Genomic DNA, 5,681 nt, shown 5'->3' with positions numbered 1-5,681 from the left:
ATCCTTTTTAATAAATCATCTTTCTCTCTCATAATATATATATGTACAGTTTTTTCAAATATATTATGATTGCATACTTCCTAAATTCTCCTTGTACGTGTAGAAAGTTTAAACAGATGGTGTGCTGTAGAAGATTGAATTGTGGTTACCAAATTGAGAGAATATTTATCGGAAACATACATGAGTCAGTTTGTCTTTTGTCCACATTGGTGAATGCAATACTTGTGTAACCCAAATAATTGTAACCCTCTTTTAGTTCCCTTATCTGTTAGCTAAGAAAAAAAATATTAGATTACATGGAGTTCTCATTAAAATGAATAATAGTACTGAAAGAATGATTGAATTACTCATAAAATAGAAGCAACACCAGCTTAAAACAGCTGTCTTTACAAACATAGTTTGTTAACACAACTTCATAAAGAGTAATATTTTCACAGATGTCCTTTCATGATTCATAAACTTCTGCTTCATTTACTCGTTTTAGGCAATGGTGAGCAAATTATATTGAGAATATCTGTGTAGAAGTCTTATTTTGTGAGATTTTAATTGACGTATAGTTATGGGAATTAGATATATGATACAACGGTTAAAATGGCTTTGTATATTAATGGCAATGATGGGGCAATAATTTTTAATTACTTCCAAGCTACTGTTATACTTTTTGCAAATATCTGTTAGTTAATCATTTAGAAACAAGGCATATTAACGCAATGGGATATTACAGTTCATGTTTTCCTATCTCTCTCAATTTAAACATGATTTGCCAAACTCACTGCAAGATAGCTTCTCACCTGAGGTCACACAGCTACTGGGATACCTGTGATTAGACCCAGGTTTTCAGATTTCCATGCCAGGAATCCTTTCTCTTTGCTTGCAACATTTATAATTAGTGTCTGTATTTTGAAATACAGCTTTTCAGTATATGATTCTGTGAGATCATAATGAAGTACTAAAACTCCTTTCGGCACAAAATAAAATTTCTTCCAATGTGGTGTCTTGAAAATTCTTTTTTAAAAAAACATCAGGCCTGAAATTGCAATATGAATGTAACTTTTGGTCTACATATGTCAGAGTGACCTACTTCAACTCATAAGAATGATTGAGTGGGTGAACTATCATGTAAATACATTTGGTTTATATTAAATTCCTTCAGAGAGTAAAAGCCAAAATTAACAGCCTAAACTGTTAATTTTGTCTTCAAAACCAAAATTTAAAAGGGATATCATATCTTGATATGATTTTGAGTTGGGGTCATGCTATTTTGTCACTGAAACAATTGCTGCTGGCCAATGTGCCAAAAACAACAGTCATGTTGATTGTTCACTCATCCTCAGAATTCCTACAGCACCTCCTTCTGGCTAGTGGAGTCCAACGGCCAACTCTGGGCATGGAGAGGTAGCACCTTCAGATCATAGAAATGAGAACTGCTGGGCAATAACTGCAGGAAGCACCTTGGAGGGTGCCAGGTCAATAGCAAGTTCAAATGCCAAAGTTTGATACTAGATTTAAGTGGAAACACCAAGAAGCAATCAATTGAAGTAGACAGGGTCCAACAGGTACTCCACAAATATGTGAGGCTTGAAGTTTGTGGTGAGAAGATACTGGGAAGATTTCACTGGACCACTGGATAGGAACTTTCTATCCAGATCCTGTGGACTCTAATGTGGAAGACTGGGGTGATGCTAAGACAACAATGTCCATGAGGAGACAAATGAAGTCATGTAGAAGTAAAATCAGGAACAGATCATGTCTGCGTAAAGAGCTATTTTCTATTATTCTCAACACCTATCAGAAGGCAGAGCAGTTTCTTCTTTCTACGTGCAAGTAGGTCATTTCCACATATTCAATAAGGAAACGTTATCGCCTTGACAACCCCTCTAGAGAGCTACCTGCCATCCCCCTTCCTCGCTGCTGCCAAACTGTGCGTGCGTGTGTGCACACACTCATGTGCATGCCAGGGGCGAGGTAAGAGGCGTGTAGGGTATAAACCAGAAGGAGGCTCTCACTCAGGGTTGAATTAAAATGAAGTAGTTGGCATTTGGGGGATTAGAAATGGGATTGGAAATGACATTAAAATCAGATAGTCTACTTGCATGACCCTGAGAGTGAATGCCTCCTACATTTTGTGCCCTTGGTATCTTTCTTGCTTTCCTCTAGTCTTGGCTGTGTGCACAGACACCTGTGTGTGTGTGTGGGGGGGGGAGGGGGGAGGGAGGGGTTGGGCGGGTGGGACACACATAACTATGGGTATTTCATTCTTGTTAAGCTCTTTATACTTAGGTTGGTTGGGGCTATTTGTTTTAGCATTTGAAGACCCCTGATCTAGTCACTTAACCTACCCACTTTTGAGAGCAATATTTACATGAATATCCATATGGCTCTTTACAATTGCAGTAAATTTGCCCAAGGCCACACAGGAAGTTAACAACAGAAATGGGATTAGAACCAGTCTGCTTCTTAGTACCCTGCTTCCACAATACCCCCCACTGCCTACACACCCAGGGACAGACTGTTGACAGCCTTGACAAATGTGTGAACAAGCTGGAACCACAGGCCTTTGCACTAGTGTTTGTAAAAGCTGAAGTTTCAAGATGATTGCTCTTTCAAAATGAAAGCTCACTTTTTTGTTTTTCAGTCATTGTGAAATTTTTTTAAAAAATATGAAGATTTCTCACCTTTTCACTAAAAGGTGACCAGCAATATTTTATGTATCTCTCTCTAGGCTTATTTTCTAACATACAAACAAGATGTTATATATTTTTATTCTTATTATTTTTCAGAAGAAATAGGTTTATAACGCTGTACAATGTTATCCTTTTGTTTTCACTTAATGTATGATGCCATTTTCTTTGTTAAAATATGAGTTTATCTTATTATAATATAAATATTTTATTATAATTTAATTAATCCTTATCAGTGGAGATTTACGTTGTTTCCATTTTATCTGGTAACATTCTTTGTGTCACTTTCTTAGCATTTATGGAATTAGAATGGGTCCAAGTCCATGATTTTTCAAAGTACTTTTGATAATTTTGTCAAATTGCCCTCCAGGGAGTTTGTAAAATATGTGTTTCCACCCCAGTGTTGTGGAGCTGGCTGCCTTTTCATGGGATGAATGGTTTTCTGTTTGAGATGAGCCCACTCATAAATTTCTACTGCTGCCCTGTGTCATTGGTTGCTTTTATTTCTAGAGTCATGAAACACTGAAATCAATTATAAATAAATTCATTTATTTTTTCAAATATTTATTGTGCATATAGTAAGTTTTAAAGATGATAGCGGAAAACATGAATGATACAGTCTTTTCTCTAAAAGATCTAAATTTGACAAACAACATTAAGTAATCTGAGACACTGGCTTTAATTCTCGCAACCAAGGAGGGTGGATACTTTTAATGTTCCCATTGTATAGATGAGGAAACTGAGGTGCATTACTTCAAGATCACATAACTTGTGGTGGAGTCGAGATTTAAATTCTGGTGGTCTGACTCCAGAACCTATGCTGTTAACCACTATGTTACAATGTCTAAAATATATACATAAATCTTCTAAAATTTGAAAAAAAAATGTGGTAAGATTGTATCTGTAGATCTTGGTCAGAAATAGAAAGTGGAATCCTATCTAATAATAGAGAAACATGGTAATTAACCATAAACTCGCTACACTTCCCATTGGCTAATCAGGGTGATATGCAAATAACTGCCAACCAAGATGGCGGCCTGCAACCAGGCAGCTGAAGCAAACAGGAGGCTTGCTTGCTCCAGTGACGGAGGAAGCCAAGGTTCCCCGCCTGCCACCGCCCAGCTCTGAGCTGCAGTCTAAGAAACAATGTTGCAATTATAGAAGCTAAATAAAGCCCAGAAACCTGCTTTCAGCCAGCTGGGCCTCAGAGCTGGAGTCGCAACAAACTTTCAAATATAGAAGGTAAACAAAGCCCAGAAACCCGCTTTCAGCAGCCGAGGTCTCAGAGCTGGAGCCGAGCCTCAGAGCTAAAGCCGGCTCTCAGTTCCAGTGACAGCCATAGAAGGTAAATATATCCCAGAATAAAAAAAAAAGAAAAAAAGGAGAGGTTGGGACCTTCCGTCACCACCAGCCTGAAAACGGCCCTCAGCCCCTCGCCCAGACTGGCCAGGCACCCCAGTGGGGACCGCCACACTGAAGGGGGTGTGACCAGCTGCAAACAGCCATCATCCCCTCACCTAGGGTGGCCAGGCACCCCAGTGGGGACCCCCAACCTGAAGGGGGTGTGACCAACTGCAAACAGCCATCATCCCCTCATCCAGACTGGCCAGGCACCCAAGCGGGACCCCCACCCTGATCCGGGATACCCTTCAGGGCAAACCAGCTGGCACCCACCCGTGCACCAGGCCTCTATCCTATATAGTAAAAGGGTAATATGCCTCCCAGCACTGGGATCAGTGGAGCAGCGAGGCCTCCCGAGCCCGGGATCAGCGGAGCTGCGAGGCCTCCCAGCACTGGGATCAGCGGAGCTGCGAGGCCTCCTGGCCCCTGAAGTAGCGTTAAAGGGGGCAGCACCCAAAACCCCTGATTGCCCTGCAGCTCTGTGTGTGACAGGGGACGGGGCCACAACCTCCCTATCTGGCCTGTTCTGTCCGTGACAGGGGAAGGTGACCCAACCCCCTGATCGGCCCTGCTCTGTGCCTGATAGGGAGGAGCTCCCCAACCCGCTGATCGGCCCTGCTCTGTGCCTGATAGGGAGGAGCTCCCCAAACCCCCCATGGGCCCTGCTCTGTGTGTGATGGGGGGGGAGTGCCCCAATCCCCTGATCAGCCCTGCTCTGTGTGTGACAGGGGGAAGTGCCCCAACCCCCTGATTGGCCCTGCTCAGTGCATGAGAGGAGGTGGTGCCGCCACCTCCCCATCGACCCTGCCTTGAGTGTGACAGGAGGCGGCACCCCAACCCCCCAATCGGCCCTAACCTGAGCGTGACTGGGGGTGGCATCTCAACCTCCTGATTCGCCCTGCTCTGTGCATGACAGGGGGCGGCGCCCCAACTTCCCAATCGGCCCTGCTCTGAGCCCGACCAGGGGCTGCACCTAGGGATTGGGCCTGCCCTCTGCCACCTGGGAGCGGGCCTAAGCCAGCAGGTCGTTATCTCCCGAGGGGTCCCAGACTGTGAGAGGGTACAAGTGGGGCTGAGGGACACCCTCCCCACCCCCCCGCCAGTGCACCAATTTTTGTGCACTGGGCCTCTAGTGTAATTTTACTGAAGCAAAAAATTCTTTACATGATAATAGACAAACCCTGAATTGCCTATGTTGTCCATCCCCTGGCCCAGTGTAGGCACTGAACCTGTGGCTGTGGCCTCCTCAGATTTGCTAAGATTTCATACCCCCATGGCATGAGTTGACCATCAATTACTAATATGCCTTCATGAGGGAAAAGGGAGACACTGGGGAACTATGTCCACTCACTTGCCTCCTAACCCTATGTACATCCTGGCACTGCTTGAATGCTTGTTTGGGAGTCATCTGAGAAGAAAGACACCTTGAACTGTGACCGAGTCATTGGTCTTTCCAGGCTTTGAATCTGGAGTAGGAGTTTTGTTTGTCTCCGTTCACCCTTCCCGACAAAGGACAATCATATTTAAAATACTATAATAATTCAAATTACTATAATAGTTCAAAAGAGAGGTGAGGTGATCAGAGATGATTCCACTCCA

Source organism: Myotis lucifugus, unplaced genomic scaffold, assembly GCF_000147115.1.
Source record: "Myotis lucifugus unplaced genomic scaffold, Myoluc2.0 scaffold_156, whole genome shotgun sequence".
NCBI lineage: Eukaryota > Metazoa > Chordata > Mammalia > Chiroptera > Vespertilionidae > Myotis > Myotis lucifugus.
Note: the sequence above shows the minus strand (reverse complement) of the source record.